General features: G+C 33.4%; 1 pseudogene; it reads right to left on the reverse strand.

Moving 5' to 3' along the window:
• Positions 1 to 12,078: 12,078 nt before the first annotated feature.
• Positions 12,079 to 17,505, reverse strand: LOC132746018 (uncharacterized; annotated as a pseudogene).
• Between the last annotated feature and the right edge of the window lie 2,616 nt (positions 17,506 to 20,121).

The raw sequence follows: 20,121 nt of genomic DNA on the forward strand, positions 1-20,121 counted from the left end.
ATCATGGTACAGGTTTAATTGGGATACTACATGAAAGTACTAAGCTCTAGGATTTGCAGTTTTTTTACAAGATTTTAAAAGGGTTTCTTATACAAGTCAATGTAAAATGAAGTGACCTCTAGAAAGGGACCAATATTAACCTGATGGCTGTAATATTTGAACAAGCATAATACATGTCAATTAGACAATGCCATAAATCAAATCTTTAGGCACTAGGTATTACAGTTTCTGTCAAGAATTTTATACTTTTTCCTGAAGTCTATGTAAAAGCAAAATACCTCTGTGCAGCGCCAAATTTGATTTTGGGTCCATGATTTGAACAGACATTGTAGAGGTCTAATTGGGGATGCTACACACCAAATTAACTCTAGGCTTTATAGTTTGTAAGAGATTCTTTAAGATTTCCTATATAAGTCTTGTGTAAAATCAGAAGACCTTTGAGGCAGGACCTATTTTGACTCTGGGGCCATGATTTATTAAACTTGGTAGAGGTCTAGTGAATCGCTAGATGCAAGCGCATTGCAGATACTATGGTGGCATGAAAATATTATTAGAAAAGAAACCATTAATACTTTGTCTGAAAACGATACCAAAGAAATACTGTTTTTTGAAGGATATATCTCATTTAATATTTTTTTCTGTTTGTAGTTTGTTTACAAAAGTTCAGTTATGCTTTTGACTGTGTTTTTTAGCAGAGTTACTTCTACATGGCAGTGTGTTAATAAATACAGTTCTTTATCTTCATCATTTTCTATACCAAGAGTATAGATCGTAAGTAGTTCTTCCGGAATTTTGCATGTTTGTAATTTATCGTCAGTCTTGAGAGCTATTTCACATTTCTTTTGCTTGATTACAGAAGTAACTAGTTGTCGTTTGTTGCAATTTCCACTTTTAACACTTTGCAATTCTTGGTTTATGACAACCAAGTCATGGCAAAAGGAGCACTTCTGGACTGTTTCAATTTCAGCTCCTGATATGTGTCCTTTCACTCTAACCCAATTGCTTGTTGGCAGTTTTTCAACAACATCTGTGAGATTTATGCTTTTGTAATTCTTGTGTTCATTGTTGTTGTCAGTTTTTTTGTCTCAAATGCCTTGACTGTTACGTTCTCAAATTTGTATGAAGCTGATACTAAAATCTGTTCTGGTGGTCCCCATAAAGTGAGTTCTACTGCAGGAGCTCTGTCTGCTATCACAAAACCTGTCTTCTCAAATTTTTTGTTGCGAACATTTGACAGTGTCCTGCTTGTTAACAACTTTTGCAGTGACATTCACCTGTAAAATGAAAACAAAGTTGGTAAAAACATGATACATATAGGATACATGAGTTGTCATACAGGATTTTGTTAAACGAGTTCAAGAAAAATTTTATAAAGCAATTTTATATCAAGCTATATTACATTAACTTAGTACTTAGTAGTTTAATAATATTTTATATTATGTATTATCATAATGTATTATCATGTAACTGAAAGCACTGATATTAATTTCTATTTCATCATTAAGGCATGCTTTTGTATGTAGTTTGTTTGTTTGTTATGTGTTATATAAAGAAATATGTAAAGGTTGTATGCACGGAAAATTGAAATACGTGTATTATATAATAAACAATGGAAACAAATGTGTTGCTAAAGCTTATTGAGTAATTAAAATCATGAATAATTATGCCAATGTTCAAGATTAATGATTTTCAATGTGAAACTAGAACTGCCACTGTCATGCCTAATTTGCCCCTTGCACCTCACTTTGTCTGCAAAGTTATATCATATTACTGGACAAATATGAAGCATAATATGAGCTACCTCAAGCGGGAGCCACACTAGACTTTTTTTAATATAAGAGGAAGAACATCATTCAAAGGTCAGTTTTTAATTACTCAATATAATGGGTTGGTCTTGCATGTGGTTTTGTCCATGTATGCCAGTTTTGTATTTAATAAGTTTTTATTTTAGTTTTAAGAATAAATAAAATCTATCCATTAATAAAGTTATAGCAATTTAAAAAAATTCAATAATTTGACCTTAACGGTCAAGGTCTTATCAAGTTCAGGGTCACAGCTATCGGATTTGCCATAAGTGTTCTTTTGTCAAAGTATAAATCAAATTGGTCCATAAATAACGAAGTTATGACAATTATAGCAAAATTCAAAAATATTATCTTGAAGCTCAAGGCCATCTACGAGCCAAGGTCAAGCTCAGTCTGGTCTACTTGAACCAAAGGGTGTGTCCAAGTTTGATGACAAGTCATTCATTTATAAACTGAAAAAAGCCAATTTTAGCAAAATTCAGTATTTTCACCTTCAAAGTTATTTAAGAGTTAAGATCAAGTTTAGCCTTGTTTACTTGAATGTCTTGTATGTCCAAGTTTGAAGAAAATCTATTTAGTAATAGGAAAGTCATGATGAATGTTTAAGTTTCCGATCGGAACTGGAACGGCAATGGCAACAATGCCGTGACTATAGGAAGAACTCATTTTTTTTTTTTTTTTTCAAAAAAAAAAAAGAAGCCAGAAATTACAGAACACAGTAACTAAAAAAACATGGAAAAGAAAATAATAGTTCTTGAGCATAAATTCCTACTCTTTACCATCTATACATCTATGAAGTTTCGAGTTGATATCAAATACTTTTTTATATTGGCCCCTGAGCAGATAAGAATTAAGTATGAATTATGAAGTTTCGAGTTGATATCAAATACTTTTTTATATTGACCCCTGAGCAGATAAGAATTAAGTATGAAAACAATGGGCAATAACTAAAAAAAATTGCAAAGGAGTTATGGTTTTTCAAAATTGCACTTCTATTAAATGAGATCTATTCACACATGAAGTTCCTAGCTCATACATCCAATAATTTTTTAGTTATGCTCCGGATAAGATTGAAAAATTATTAAGGGGAAATAAGTCTAAAATTATGCAAAGGACAGTTATGGTTCAACATGCTGAAAGTTATGACAAATGTTTAGTTTAAACTTATTTATTTAAAACCCCTGAGCAGATAAGAATTAAGTATGAAAACAATGGGCAATAACTAAAAAAAATTGCAAAGGAGTTATGGTTTTTAAAAATTGCACTTCTATTAAATGAGATCTATTCACACATGAAGTTTCTAGCTCATTCATCCAATAATTTTTTAGTTATGCTCCGGATAAGATTGAAAAATTATTAAGGGGAAATAAGTCTTAAATTATGCAAAGGAGAGTTATGGTTCAACATGCTGAAAGTTATGACAAATGTTTAGTTTAAACTTATTTATTTAAGGAAGATTGTGAAGCAAGTTCTCACAACTTATTCAAATCACCCTCGAGTTCACTTCCTGGAACCAACCAGTATTGGTGCCATATGAGAAATCATGGTCGTGACCCGTGTCGGGTTCGAACCCACAATCCCGAGGTTGCGAGGCGGACACCTTAACCATTACACCACCACTCCAAATGTTTAAGTTTTTTCCAATGAGAACGGCACAGACACAAAATTGCTAACGGATAAACAACCAGGTGCTTAACATTATACACCAAAAGTGATGATAAATGTTGGAAGTTTTCAGATGGGAACAGCAAGGAACGCCATGACTGTAGCAATACAATACAGTCGAGACTGCCTTAGCGACCCCCTGATTTTCAACGACTCCCTGTCTTATCCGACCTTGTTTCAGTCCTCCAAACGTATTTTCCTATATAAATGGTCTGAATTATACGACTCCCTGCCATATGTGACAAGCGACCCTAATTGCCTGGTCCCAATGCATTGCTTTGTCTGATTTAAACGACTTTCACACCTTTTAATTGCACGTTAATCAGATAAATAATACCTGTTTTAACACCCAGAGGGCCAAAATAAGTATGTCCAATTACTATCTAGCAGTCAGTACTTTACCCCTGCGAGGAATTCAAGAAACCATTCTAGAACTTACTTGAACTAAGGTTCTTGAACAGTTCATGAACATTAAATGGCCGTTCTAGAACTCGGAAGATCAATAACTATTTCTAGAACTAGATCTAGAACTTCTGGGAAATTGATCTTGAACAATTCTTGAACTTGGTAGTCCTAGAACACCCACTTATTGTTCACGAACATTTCAAGAACTAGGTTCAAGAACCGTTGATAAATTACTTTAAAAATTATATAGTAAAATTATGCATTTGATTTTCATCTTGAACAATAATTCAAGAATAAATTCAAGAAATTTTATGTTCCAAGAAAATTTATGTTGTCATGTCTGGAAAGTTCCAGGCAGCATAATTAGGCTTGCCATTCAGTAAGAAATAATAACTATTGTGACAGAAACCATTTTTTTCACCAAAATAAATGTTTATCAACCCTTGACAGTATAAGTCACTGTTTTTTAGCCCTGCGCAGCATTTTCTGCTGATTCTCAAACTTCTTATAGAATGTGGCTTTGTCAAATGGTGTGACTTTCATTATGACTGTCTCTAGAATATTGAATTTGATTGGGTCAAGCGATGACTTTACATTGTCCATTGCCTTTGCAGTTCGCTTTCCCGTTCGTGTTGAATTTATCATATCTTCCTCTGTGAAGATCTGAAGGCATAGATGTTTCATTACATTCTGGTCACCAACAACACCTTTGACAGATTTTATAAGAGTTTCTTCATCCAGTAATGACTTTTCTACATCTTCAGTTGGCTGTTGTTCATTTCTTGGCATACATTCCTTTTTGGCTGTTTGTGTCCATTGCCCTACAGCCTGACTGGCCTGAGGACTGGCTGGAGTCTGACTGGTCCGAGGACTGGCTGGAGTCTGACTGGCCTGAGGACTTGCTGGAGTCTGACTGGTATGAGGACTGGCTGGAGTTAGACTGGTCTTGAGAGCTAGCTACAGAAATATTTCTTTCCAGCTGACACACCCTCTCTTTCAGTTTTCTGTTTTTCCTCCGCAGGGACTTTACATCTTCGCCGATGATGATGTCCAAATTTTCACAATTCATCTGCTACAACCAAGTGTATATATATTCATATGTTCCATGAAATTCATACATGTATTAAAATAAAAAGAAAAAAAAGGCTACCTTCCGACCCACTCCTTGTAACCCTGGGTCGGCATTAGCTAACAGATGTACTTTTAAGGTTGGCCTTGGTTAAATGCGCATGGAAATGAAACATGTACCATATTCTTACCTATCTAATTAAAAAAAGTATTGAATAAGAACAAGAAAAATTTATTGCATCATTTAAAGCCCTTGAATTTGCAATACTAACAATTTGCTGGAACCAAATCTTTTTGTTGGTGCCAGTGCAACTAGACGGGTTTGATTTTCAGAAAAGTTAAGAGTCTAACGGCATTTTTAGTACAAGCAGCTAGTCAATCGTTTTTACATAATTCGAGTACGCTGAATCCATTTTTTGCTCTACCACGGCTGTACTTGAAGTCCTTGACCTTCTTAAGGTCAAATCAAGATGGCCGCCATTGTCCTTTACCATCTACTTAAAAAAAAAATTTTTCTGGTACATATCGTATCGTAAGTCCATTAATCTACATGGAATAAAGTTTCAATTACTTTTAAGAATAATTAGCTGATTATTGTACATGCTTTACACATTGACTGCTATGCCGGCCATCTTTGATTTCAAAATGGAAACCTTTTTTAACAAATATAAGTAAAGTGCTTTTAAACAAATGGATCCTTCTGAAGGAACGTGTATCAATAATTGTATAATGATATGAGCAAAATGTCATGTCGAATTGTTCACACTGCAGTTGTACTGCACACTTTAATTTAGATCATTACTTCAAACTATCACAGGTCATTCTTTTTGGACAATTAATCTATATCAGGTATCTGAGATCACAAATGTCTTACATAAAACTTGCACATTTTAATTTACCATTAGATGTTTAAGTTTTCTTTATTTTGATAGAATAGCATTTGTGTAAACCTTTATGGACACTATATCATTTGTAATTTGAATGCCAAGAGTCAAGGTCAGTATGTAAATATTTTAAAAAATGCCGGTCATCTTCATAGGTCAGCGACGGCAACAATATCTATTTTACGACCCGATTCAAAATAGAAAAAAAAACAAAAACAACAGAATCCCTAAAAAAACGATCAAAACGGCACAATTGAAAACGTTGTAGGCTCGATTTGATTGAGCCTGTACATGGACGTTACTGGAAATTGCAAGGTACCGTCCAAGCACCATAGCACCGGCCTACGCAAAATTCATATATCAAAGGGTGACATTTGGAATTTAGAAACATGCGCAGCTGTGTTTATACGATATGTTTTATTGTTGTATTGATATAGCTACTTAATAAAGGGTCGTTTTTATCAATCAAACTTTAAACATGCCTAGACATGGTTAAAAACAGATCATCTATTTTTTTAATTGAAATCAACTCAAATAAATGGTAAAGTCATTTTAATCTTTATTTTCTTTCACTTTGAAAAAAAAGTCTAGCTAACATGAACCATAAACAGTCTACGAGCTTGCACTGTCTTTTGGTTAATGAATAATATAGAGTAAAACATTATAGGTCTACGGCGGGTATTTGATGATGGTACATGCATTGAAGATTAGACAGTTAATTGATACCAATTCTGCAATTTATATATTGACGATTCACTGCTGTTTACCTCTTATTATTAACACAGAAGGATTTGATAGAGCATTTTAGTTTTTTGCAACTGAATCATGTAAAATATATGCCCTCGAAGCCTATGTCTTTAATTTTACTTAACTGAAAATACGAGATTGTTTGTCTTTATTCATTGGTATGTATTCATTGTCTTAGGTAATATCAACGTCTACATTATAATTATGTCACTTTGTCAAGGACGCTGTGCCTTATTCTATCTCATATTTCAATATCATTCAAGTGACTAAGATATATTCAAATCTTCATACTTATTTTGTTCTTGGCTATCTTTCACGAAATTGATGAGTATCTTATTCCATTATGATATAACATATTATTGTGGTCATTTGCCACAATATAATTATTTTATCTCATATTTTTTCCGCTATCACTCGATAAAATTACTGTGATATTTCTTAGTGTAATTTTAGTCACTAAAATGTATACCAACTATTTTTGCACTATCCTGACAATTATGTTAGGGAGTGCCGCTTGAAATGTCTCCGAAGCTCGGCTCAGTTAAGGATCCATTACCTTTGTTGCTGGGTCGTGTTGGGGTTGCGTTCATTGAACGCCACCTTTCCTTGTTAATCCTGTTTTCCATTTTTACATTGAAGGCATGGTACAACGTTACTGTAGTCTTACAAGATTTACAAAAATTAGAAACATTAAGAAGCATTTATCTATATTTCAGTATTTCTTATTATTTTAAATAGCATCCATTAATAAATGACAATGATAAAGACACAACCATCAATGTTCTAAATTGACCTATCTAGCTATCAACCTAGTGTTTAAGCATTACAAGTAGTCCTAATGTGCCACAAATGTATGCCTAGTTACGCAAATAGCCAAATGAATGATGGAATTCATGACCGGACATGACCTTCAAAATATTTATAAAATATGAAATGAAATATTACCTTTTTTAATGTCTGAAATCTTACTTTATGCGACAATTGTTTTCTCAGTCAAGACAAATTGTTTCAAAGTACCACTTATTTATTCTTAGAATAGATAAATACAGAATCCCTAAAGAAAGCCCAACACGGCAAAATTGAAAATGTTGCAGGCTCGGTTTGATTTAGCTCTTGCTGAATAACACATATATGGACTGGACATGGCCACAAATGCACTCTAATATCATGACTTTTGAAATACAAGTGTGACCTTGGAACATTTGTCCGCTACATGTTGTCTTACAAAGAGGAGCCATATTTATCCCAAATGATTTTTAATTAATCCATGAATGACAAAATCGTTAACCAGACTTTTTAGACACTTTTAGGAAATATTTTGTTCGAAGTGAAAGTATTTTGGTTTTGATTTAGATCATCAGCTGGGTTTTACATGTGACTCATTGCCCCAATGTGCCATATATATTTATGCAGAATTATTTCAAAAGGCATCAATTAATGAGAAAGTTATAGATCGGACTCAGCCATCTTGTAACGTTTATATCATAATTTATAATATAGAAGTTTAACTGTAGACATAACCCTGCATGTGCATGACACGACCTTTTCAAATTACACATTTACGCAAAGTTATTGTAGTTCCAGGACGGCGGAATATACAATTTACAAGATTTAAATATTTTTACCGTACACCGCTTTCTCTAGGTCAATCAAAACAGATAATTTAATACCACATGATAACAAAATAGACGACAAAAGTCCTAACACAGGGGCCTCAACCACCATGTTCTTGTCAGGTTACCTATATAAGCAAATGAAATACTATCCTCATGCACGAAGCTCGGCACTATTATGTAGGGGCTTCAATGGGATAAACACCATATGGAATATTTCTCTTACAAGAAGAAACATTAACTCTATTATTCAGGAAAGTAGTCTATTTCATGAAAAAAAAATTTAATGGCGATTCCTATAGTACTTTTGGAAATACTAAGACTTTTTTGAATATCAGGTCGTGCATGAAAAATTGTTGACCGGGTTCCCCACTAATGAACTTTTACAAAATTGTCTTTCTTGATAGACATGACCCTGATCTATGGACTGTTGAATTGGATCTCAAGCACTACACGTCCCAGTACATGTTCTTGCGCAATTGACATTGACATAAGAAATAACCAAACAATTTTCATGGTATCCCTGTTTGAAGAATAAGTAATAATATAAGGGACATCATTTCCCAATCAGTTATAGGCCGTATATTTATGCTTAACTATTTCAAAATCCATCTCTTAATGACAGAATACTAAAATGCACATCTTTTTTCAAGCACTTTTAAGTCTAACTTAAGGAGTTGAGCTTCAAACCTGGGTCTTTCTTATGACATTGTATCAATGTGCCACACATTAATGCAATTTATTTCAAAATCTATCCAAAAAATGACAGATATGGACGGGATTAAAAACGGACAGACAGGGACAAGCTCTTACTGAGAGGTTTGTGAAGATGTCTGTTATCTTCATGTTTGTTTCTTACTCCAAAAGCAGCCTTTTGCCTCCCATTAACAATGATTCATCCTATAGGTCGGAGGTATACGAAATTAATTTAAACGCCAAATTGTGATCGCAAATACCCCTAACTGACACAAGAGGACGCTCGGACAGATAGACAGACGGACAGACATTTGAGCAGGTCCCCCCTAATGGCGATACAAATCTAATTTAAAGAACATCGCAATAATTTAAAGAACATGCATTGTATTCTTAGAAGTATAAAAATTTCATCTAAATGACAAAGTGAACGCAAATATGACTCTCATTAACGTTGAATTAGGGTATAAATTGTGACCTTTTTGCACCATAAAGTTTGTAGTTTTAATGGATGTTTTTCAAAGTCTGCGCTTGGAAGTCTTACTTAGTATCACTGCACTTCTAATAAAAGAAAACATGCCTAGTAAAATGCCTTCTTGTGCTTGTTTACTTTAATCAAAATACAGTGTATAAAACTTAGGAAATTGTCAGCCATTTTGAAATCCAAGATGGCTGCCGCAATAAATTTTATTGCTTTTGCATCTATTCTTCTCGTCCACACTTTAGCAGACTAAAATTAACAAAGCCTTAAATTAAAATGCAAAAAAATGTGTAAATATCTCGCCCATGGGAGAATTAAAGTAAAATTAAAAAATTCAGTGGCGGCCATTTTGAAACTGATTTTTAAAGGTCAAGGACTAAAAATACAGCCGTGGTAGAGCAAAAAATGAATTCAGCGTACTCGAACTAGGTAAGTAAGCCGAACTACCTGCTTGTACTAAAAAATGCCGTTAGGATGAACATTTTCCCAAAATCAAACCCGTCTACCCATTAGTCTATGAATAAATCAAACATCATTCAGGTCTCGGAGATACTAAAAAGTATCAGTCTGTTATCCTCTGAAATTTTGGGATATCAGATTTGAACTATGACTTCTCAAGTGACAAGCCTATCTACTAGGCCATCGCACCATAGGAACCTGAAATTCTGACAAAAAAAAAAACAAAAAAACAATTAAATAGAAAATCCCATGTATATGCTATAAAAAAACACAAGGCAGGCAACAACATTTCCCCACCCACCGCTACATTTAAAAGGAATATTCGTAAAAACACCTGGAATTTACTTCCGAGCACACTTAATCAATAGTTGATAAGAGTCTCAGTAAGCAGTGTTTCTGATAGATTTTAATGTACTTTATTGATTAAGTGTGCTCCGACGAATTATGTTTACAATCAAATCATAAAAAGTTATTATAACAATAAGTAATTTATAACATATTTTTTTTACAAATACATAGCCAGTCAAGTAAGATAATTGATTAAATATTGTACTGGGTATGAGTCACACAATATACCTTTCTTTGGTAATATTTTTTGAACATTGTGATTTTTGTGTAGTGCAAGTAATAGGATAAAACAATTATTCACCATCAGAAAATATTACAAATTACTGACTAGTTAAACTTTGAACATGCGCAAATATTTCTTCTTTTGATCTGTCGCTAGTTGCCAATTCGCATACTTTTCATCATACCAAAATGAAATAATGATCCACTTATACAGTATTTCTTTAAGGGACAACAGATTGATCCTTGGATGGTCTCCTACCAAAGTTGTCCTACATATGGTTTTGGTTTGTTGCATAATAAGGTCACAGTCAGATTTCACAAATCTTGTCCACAGCCAAAATGCCCAAAACTTTCACATTTGACATGCATCAGCATTTAGAGTTCTTCTTCTAACCAAACATAGCATTGCTGTGATGTGTATTTAAGTCTATTATAATGTATATATTCATTCTTACAGTTCCAAAAGCAGAAATCACAGATGAAAATCTGGCCCTACTGTCTTCAGAATAGGAAACAGAAGAATCGTCTCAGAATAAAGAAACATTTCAGATTGAAAATTTTATTAGTAATATTACAGAACATGAAACTTTTCGTGAAAATCGTATCCTTATCGATAACAATGAAAATGGAAATTCGTTGACTGATGAAACAGAATCAATGCAGTCTTTAATGGAAATTGGTGATGGTTCTGAATCACATGAGGGCTCTGAATCTGATGATAACAGTGATGTGCTGGATAATACAGATTCTGTAAGTTCTGATACAGATTCTGTTAGTTCTGATGCCAGAAGTGTAAACAATGAACAGTGTGAGTCTGCTCAGTGCATTAATAAGAAAAAGATTATTCATTAGCGTTCCTTTCATTTGCCATGAAATACAATTTGCCTGGAAACTGCATTGATGACTTGATACTTTTACATAAGTCAACAAATCCACAATCAAAATCGTGGCTTCCAAATAATTATAAACAACTATTAGAAAAAACTGTCCTTTCTGAACATCAGGATTATTATAATCAACACCACTATTGTATGAAATGCTTCAAACTTTTCCCGCTGACGACCCAAATGAATATACACATGGGTGTGACGGACTTCGATATATGGGGCCAGAGAATGTCTAGTTAGATAAGACAAGAAAACATTATTTGTAAATAAGTATTAGGGCGGTATTTTTTATAATAGAAGGTCAATTCATTTAGAAGTACTTGTTCAAGGTAATAAAAAATATAGATTGACAAATACATCAGTGTGTTAGTTTTCTGTCAGGGAAAAAAATATAATACATGTCTTATATTTTTAAAGCAGCTTTAAAGGAGAATTGAAGGAAAAAATTATATAGATGTAGTTCAAGCCATTATATTATCAAATGAAAAAACATGTTATGGTCTTCATTTATTTGGATATCCATGATATGCTGTCATTTTAACTATGATTATTACCATGGTCAAAACATTTCTTTTGCTTTGACTATGATGATCCATGATATGGACATGTTCATAACATGGTCATACCACAATCATTTCATAGTCCCCAATTTCTGTAATTGCATATCAAGGTCATATCATTGGCAACCATGGTGTAACCATGGTCGGCATTGATATGGATGTGGTCATTTCCGCAGGGTAGCTGCGACACATATGTGGTAGACATATAAAGTTATTTTATAATCCTTTCATGCATGAAAAAGTTACAGTCCAGACATGAATGTGTATCTTCATCTCTTCGTGAGAGAATGAGTACCTTCAAACTGTGTGACCTTGACGGTAGGGGAATGGGCCTTTGTAGCGACTTTCGTCTTGATGTGGTAGACATTTATGCCTAGTTATTTTAAAATCTTTCGATGCATTGTATGATGATATAGTTACAGCCAGGCCATGAATGTGTGTACCTTTTAATTCTAATTAAGAAACTCAAAAATGTTAGTGTGACCTTGATCTTTGAGGTAGAGACGTAATTCTTTGCTGCGACACAGTCTTGATGTGGTAGACATTTATGCGTAGTATTTTAAATTATTCGATGCATGACAAAGTAACAGTCCGGACACGAATGTGTGTACCTATTTACTCTAATTGCGATAATGAGAAACTTCAAAATGATAGTGTGACCTTGACCTTTGAGGTAGGGATGTGTTTCTTGGACGCGACACATTGTCTTGATGTTGTAGACATTTGTGCCAAATTATTTTAAAATCAGTCCAGACATGAATGAAGTTGGACAGACAGACGGTGTGATTATATTATGTTTCCCTTTCGGGGCATATAAAAAAAATGTATCACATGTTCACATGTATAAAAGACAATTTGATAAAGAGATGTTTTCCTTGAAACAAATAGCTTTTAAAGAAGTTTTGTTATATGAACATAATATGAACCCCTGTGGCGGGGCCAATTTAGACTTCAATTTTTAACACTTGTGCAAAATTTGAACGATTTGGGAGACTTATAGAAGATGCTATATACCAAATATTAAAGGTTTAGGCCTTGCATCTTTAGACAATTATTTTTTTATAGTTACTGTATGTACATAATAAAAATAGATGTTTTTGACTCCGGCTAAAACATAAAAATCAAATTCGTAGAGGTCCAACAGACAATGCGGTATTCAAAATATCTAAGCTCTAGGCCCTGTGGGTCTTAAACTGAAGTTTTTTTTTTTAATTTCTTATATCTTTTTGTTGAAATGGCAACCTTCATGGAATAAAATTCTGAGCATTTTGGAAGCACTTTATGTAAGGAATAAACCTGCAGAGTTTGGTTGAATGAAGTTTTTCAGAAAGAGGTTTTTTAAGTTCAGGCACAACACAAACAGGAAATCGCTATATGCCACTTCATTGCAGATGCTGCGTTGGCATAAAAATCAATTATGATACAAATATATTTCTGTATCAGTATCAAGAAAGCACATTTAAGTTAAAAAAAATTGCACCTCATAATATCCCTGTGACCATGACAAGACCATTTTAGAGAACAATTTGACAAATCCTACAGAAACATAAATGGTAAGTGCAAAATCTATATAATATATAAAGTAAAATTATAAGTTCAAAGAGGAAATAACTCTTGAAATGAAAATGCTGAAGTAACTATTCTTGTCATTGATAATGTTAGGAATGAAAATGAAAAATAATTATTATCTTAATTGTACAGTAAAATTCAACTTTTATTTAAAAGAAATATTTTAGAAGTCCCAGTTAAATCAATGAATAAATAAAGAAGCTACAGCAAAAAGTTAAACAGGACTGTAAGTTATATATTTACACTACAGTTAATGAAGGAGTGAGATCAAAAGACAATATTTATAAAAACTCTCTTAGTTCAAGACAAGATAATTCTGAAACAGAAATAAAGAGTTTTGTCACACATAATAGCGAGTATATGGCACATTTGTCAGTTTGTAGCACTCATCATGTTGCTGCTATGGCACTAATAATTCTATCCCCACTACAAACGACATCAAGCTTAAAGGACCCATTTGCCATGATGTCTTCATCACTTTACAGTGATAGGGCCGACAGTAAAATGCAAAGTTCAATCTGTAACGTACTTTCATCATATAAGAAGAGTTCTGCATCTGTGTCGTCGATACAGATTCCTTCAACTGTCACAACTTTCTTAACTTCTGGAGCTTCTGACTTCTACAAAGAAATGAACGAAAACATCTTTAATTGGTATATGTTTACAATTAATCACAGTTTAACAGTAACATGAAGATCGAGATTCAAGGACATTGGGAATGAATGGTTTTTCCCTACATAGTTAAACACCTTTATGAAAAGAAATATTCTTCAATGTCTTGATATATTTTAGGTCCAGGCAACACTGACAGTTAACAAGGCATTAATGATGACATTAAAAGTAACAAAATATCAATTTCGAATCCTTATTGTTCTCAAACATCAATGTTCAGTCAAACTGTCAAGATAGCACACAACATGCTGTGTTAATTATCCTCTGTTTTGGGTAATGACTACTGATAACAAATTCTAACAATTTTCAAGTAAAAATGTACTTGCTTTTAAAAAAAAGGTCCTTGGTTAACATCTGTGCATTATCATATACAAAAGTTCATATTTCATGTTGATATATTTCATATTTTGGGTTATCATTCTGCTTTGTAAGCGAATTGACAAATGTTTTAAATAAAATAAGCGAATTGACAAATGCTTTCAGTAAAAAGTGACTTAACTTCAAAAATATAGCAGTCTTCCATAAGTATTTTGTCATACTAAGCTTGTATTGATGTTATTACTTTTTAAAATGTTTGATTAATGGGCAATATTAATGTTTTGCTTAACATCCACTTAAGTGCAGCTTTTACGATAAGGATTGCTCAATTTTTTGGGGTTTTTTTTGCTACTTTCTTGTCAATAGACTTAGAAGTCATTATACATGGCCGAGAAAAAAGTACTTGTTTTATTGACATCAACAGAGCCTCAAAACCATTTATAATGTAACACACATACTTTCCTAATGATGTATGTGTATTGTACTTTGAAACATAACATTTCATTGTATCAACTATACATTAAAAATAAATTTTGTCACACGTCTTCTTTCAGTGTTATACAATTAAACAGAGAAATTGAATTTTCATTCAAAGTATACTCACTTTCACATTTGATCTACTCGTTGTTTGAAGTGTAGCTTGATTATTGTAAATATTGACTACAACATCTGTGACCTGTATGTAGTCACCAGGTCTAGTGTCAGCTGTAGCTAGGTCACGCCACAGGGTGATTTTGGCTGTCTCTGTGCTGTCTTTCAGCATTATTGTCTTTATTTTCACCTCTTTACTCCTGACACTCACCGTTTTAATTTCATCTTCCTGCGAATGTACATGTCTTTAATAATTGCAATTCTATCTAAGCAAATGTCGTCCCCAACACGTTTAAGTGCAATTTAAATATTACAGTAAAATAGCAAATCAATTAAGTTTCCATGCCTAGTAAGAAAATTATGCTTATACAACAAATAATCAAAAGATTAAAGTTTCTCAAGATGAATATGCATAACTAATAAAAGTGCTCTAGTTGAGCTTAAGGTATATAAAGTTATATATCTGATGCAAAAAATAATTGTTTGGATTGCAAAAAAGAAAACTTCAAAAATGCTTGTATAAAATAATATTGGCAGTGAATTGCCTTAGAACTAAAGGCGCAATCACAAAGTCATAGCTCCCTTAAATCTGTAAATGGAAAAATGATATGTTCCGGAACATTTCATTCTGTTTCCAACAGAGACATTTTATGTTTCAAATTTTTCAGAAATCAACCATATAATAATGGAACTAAATAATTTTAGTTTATTTACTGTTGATAAAGTAAATAAATATATTTATTACATGCTTTTCGGTGGTTTATAGAAATATATCAGTGATATAATACTGGTAATTTCAGTGTTGAAACAGTGAAATTACCACTTTGATAATTTCACTGTTTTGAATTTAAGCCCCTTAAAAGTGAAAATAAAGTAAGTAAAATACCAGCGTGCACAGTACTGGGTACCAACTGAATGACGTGACATCGTAAATGATGTCACGTTGTATTATTATTTGGCGCGCTTTTCATTCAGTATAAGGTTTAATGTCTTTTTAAAACGTTTCTTAGCATATAATAAAAAGAAAATTTGTTAAGTTCAGATCGAAATATATTTCACCTTGTGAACACCAAAAGTTCATAATATCACTCGTGGCTGCGCCACTCGTGAAATATACCTTTTGGTGCTCACCCATAAATTTATTACGATCTTAAACTGAACTAAACAAATACCCTCTATTTCATAAGATAAGATTTATCCCCTTTAAAATAATGTTCATAATCTCAACACTGCCATCTTGCCATATTAAGTATTATAACATGTTCAGTACTTTGAGCAATTAAAAATATTGTTGTGTCTCTCGTATTTTACATCTATTTGTTAAAAAACATATGCCAAGCAGCTTTTAACCCTTCAACAAAAATGTAAATCAATGTTGACGAGAAACAAAGTCATCATACAAGCACCGCTGTTTTCCTTTGACAAGTGTATCATAAAAAAAAGAAATTTTTGCTATTGAATTTATCCATACCTGTACCACTTTTCCCTTTACTGTAATTTTCTCTTTTTTGCAGGGGAACCAAGGGCATCCTTCACAGATATTTCCTCTGCTGGTGGAGGGTTGACGATTCTGTCAGCTTGTGTTTCATGTGCCGAAGGAACTTCCATTGGTGCCCCCATGAAAACTTTTTAGTTTCTTGTGATTACTATGGTGTTTATCCCCTCTTCCTCCCTTCTAATTGTTTCTCTAGAAACAATAGTCTGTCCAACCTACCAATATAGAAAAACAACATACTGTAAATCAACATGTTTCAAAATGGTAAAATTATTATAGGTATGAAAAAACAACAAATATTGATGCTCAAAGCAATGTTTTTCAAACAAACAGAATAAAATGTATTCTTATAAATAATTCCTTTTAAATAATTTGTCTGTTTCCTATACAAGTGATGTTTCAAACTTGTCCTTGGCTATCATTACTTTATATATTAAAGATAAAAAAATTGCAAATTTATTTTAATAGTTTCATATATAGTGACTGTAAGTATACTGTGAATGGTTATTTGGCACTACAAAACAAAGATAGCCTATTAAAATTTTCAACAATTTTCGAATGTCATGTTGTGTTTTGTTTGTTTCATTTTACGCCTTTTCTAACAGTATTTCAGTCATATAGGCGGGTAGTTTCCTAACCATCGCTCCTGGAAAGTTACATCAGTACTAGACTACCTTCCTCCGTGCTAAACTACCAAAGCATCACCCAGGGATCAAACCCACACCAGAGATGTAACTGGATTAGAAGCCATCGACTCTTAACACTTCAACCACGAAGGCCGTTAGGTCCTATTGTCTTAATATTTGAATATTATATATGCTCTTTCCAAAAAAGTCAAAGCTTATTCTTTACCTTCATGTATTTTAACTTGGCTGGATCATACACGATCAGCTTGTGGACACAACTCCCATCACTTACTCTACTGTCATACTTTGTTTTTCTTCCCCATCTTTCCTTGTGTATGAAGTTGGTTGACCACATGACAGTACTTTAAGTTTTTGCGCCAAGCTGTAGGGTCCTTCACTTGTTCTTTCTATTTGATGTACTTGCCATCTGAAAAGATTTAAATTGATTAATTATGTCACATTATGCATCAAAAATTCATATTTTTTATTTTTAATTAATTATGTACATATGTCAAACATGTGTTCAATAATGTTTTTAATAAGGGATTTAGAGCATGTTAAAGTTAAACTAATGAAGAAAGTAGGCTGAATATGCAGTATTTTGTCATAAAGGGAGTAATATGTTAACAAAGCAGTAGTTTGACTTCATGATATACTTATTCAGTGTAACTATACCAACTGCCAAAACTAGAAAGCACAGGACAGGACATTCGACCAATATAATTTTAAATTCTTGGATTCGGTGATCTATATCTGGAAGGTAATAAATTAATGGGTAAAGGAAAACAATCATGCTTCCCTTTGAAAAATTTGAAAGAAGCAATTTACTTATTTATTTCTTGTATTCTTTGTCATTTGTTGAAAACTTTAGACTTTTTAGCTCACCTGTCACAAAGTGACAGGGTGAGCTTTGTGATCGCTTTTCGTCCGGCGTCCGTCCGTCCGTCGTCCGTCCGTAAACTTTTGCTTTAAATGACATCTCCTCATAAACCACTGAGCCAATTTCATCCAAACTTCACAGGAATGTTCCTTTGGTGGTCACCTTTAAAAATTGTTCAAAGAATTTAATTCCATACAGAACTCTGGTTGCCATGGCAACCGAAAGAAATTTTTTTAAATATCTTCTTTTAAACAACCCTAAGAGCTAGAGCTTAGATATTTGGCATGAAACATCTTCTAATGAGTGTCTACCAAGTTTGTTCAAATAAAAGCCCTGGGGTCAAAATTGGCCCCGCCCCAGGGGGTCATAGATTTTCCCTATATGCATATATAGTAAAAACTTAAAAAAATCTTCTTTTAAAGAACCCAAAGAGCTAGAGCTAAGATATTTGGCATGAAACATCTTCTAGTGAGTGTCTACCAAGTTTGTTCAAATAAAAAGCCCTGGGTCAAAATTGGCCCCGCCCCGGGGGGGTCATTGATTTTCCCTATATGCATTTAGTAAAAACTTAAAAAAATCTTCTTTTAAAGAACCCAAAGAGCTAGAGCTTAGATATTTGGCATGAAACATCTTCTAGTGAATGTCTACCAAGTTTGTTCAAATAAAAACCCTGGGGTCAAAATTGGCCCCGCCCCAGGGGGTCATTGATTTTCCCTATTTGCATATATTAAAAACTTAAAAAATCTTCTTTTTAAGAACCCAAAGAGCTAGAGCTAAGATATTTGGCATGAAACGTCTTCTAGTGAGTGTCTACCAAGTTTGTTCAAATAAAAGCCCTGGGGTCAAAATTGGCCCCGATCCGGGGGGTCATTGATTTTCCCTATATGCATATAGTAAAAACTTAAAAAATCTTCTTTTAAAGAACCTTAAGAGCTAGAGCTTAGATATTTGGCATGAAAAATCTTCTAGTGAATGTCTATCAAGTTTGTTGAAATAAAAGCCCTTGGGTCAAAATTGGCCTCGCGCCAGGGGGTCATTGATTTTCCCTATATGCATATAGTAAAAACTTAAAAAATCTTCTTTTAAAGAACCCAAAGAGCTAGAGCTAAGATATTTAGCATGAAACATGTTCTAATGGGTGTCTACCAAGTTTGTTCAAATAAAAGCCCTTGGGTCAAAACTGGCCCGCCCCAGGGGGTCATTGATTTTCCTTATATGTGTATAGCAAAAACTAAAAAATCTTCTTTGAAAAAACCCAAATAGCTAGAGTTTAGATATTAAGCATAAAACATCTTTAAGTAAATATCTACAAGTTTGTTCAAATAAAAGCCCGGGGGTCAAAACTGGCCCTGCCCCAGGGGTGTCATTGTTTTTAACTATATGTGTATAGTAAAAACTTAAAAAATCTTCTTTTAAAAAACCCAATGAGCTAGAACTTAGATGTTTAGCATGAAACATCTTCTTATGGGTATGTACCAAGTTTGTTCAAATAAACAAATAAAAGCCCTTGGGTAAAAATTGGCCCGGGGGGGGGGGCTATATACAGGTGAGCGACCTCAGGGCCATCATGGCCCTCTTGTTTTAAAGACCCAGAGTTTAAGCACAAGAGACTAAGTTAAACTTTACAGATTAATATGTATGTTTAAATGAACAACACTATCAAATCTGAAGTTTCAGGAGTCTTTTCTTTCTCTCTGTTTTAGAATTTTGAAGACATTTTGTATTGGTAGCAAGAATAAAATAGTTTAGACATTATTTTGGTTCTATGAAAGATATCTAGTAGAATTATGAAAATGAAAGTATCCATGTTACCTGTTAGTCTATCATTGAAATTTTCGTCCTCAGTCCAACAATCAGGTTCAGCATTATCATCACTTGTAGTCTGTCCTTGATCTTCTTGCAAAAGGCTTCTTGTGGCTGTTGGAGCCACTCTTCATTTATAACAATACCTTCACTTCTGAACAATGCACTGTTGCTAACAAGCCATTTGGCAGCCTCAAAAACTTTATTTGGGCGTATATTTTCAAATGCAACATGATGCTTATAGTCAAGCTTGCGTTTCAGTTTTAACATAATAGTTTCATCATCGCTAAGCAACCTTGGCAAGGCTTTAATGGTGGGAGTTTGGACCCC

Source organism: Ruditapes philippinarum, unplaced genomic scaffold, assembly GCF_026571515.1.
Source record: "Ruditapes philippinarum isolate M1 unplaced genomic scaffold, ASM2657151v2 ctg9621_1_1_1_1, whole genome shotgun sequence".
In the NCBI taxonomy this organism is placed as follows: domain Eukaryota; kingdom Metazoa; phylum Mollusca; class Bivalvia; order Venerida; family Veneridae; genus Ruditapes; species Ruditapes philippinarum.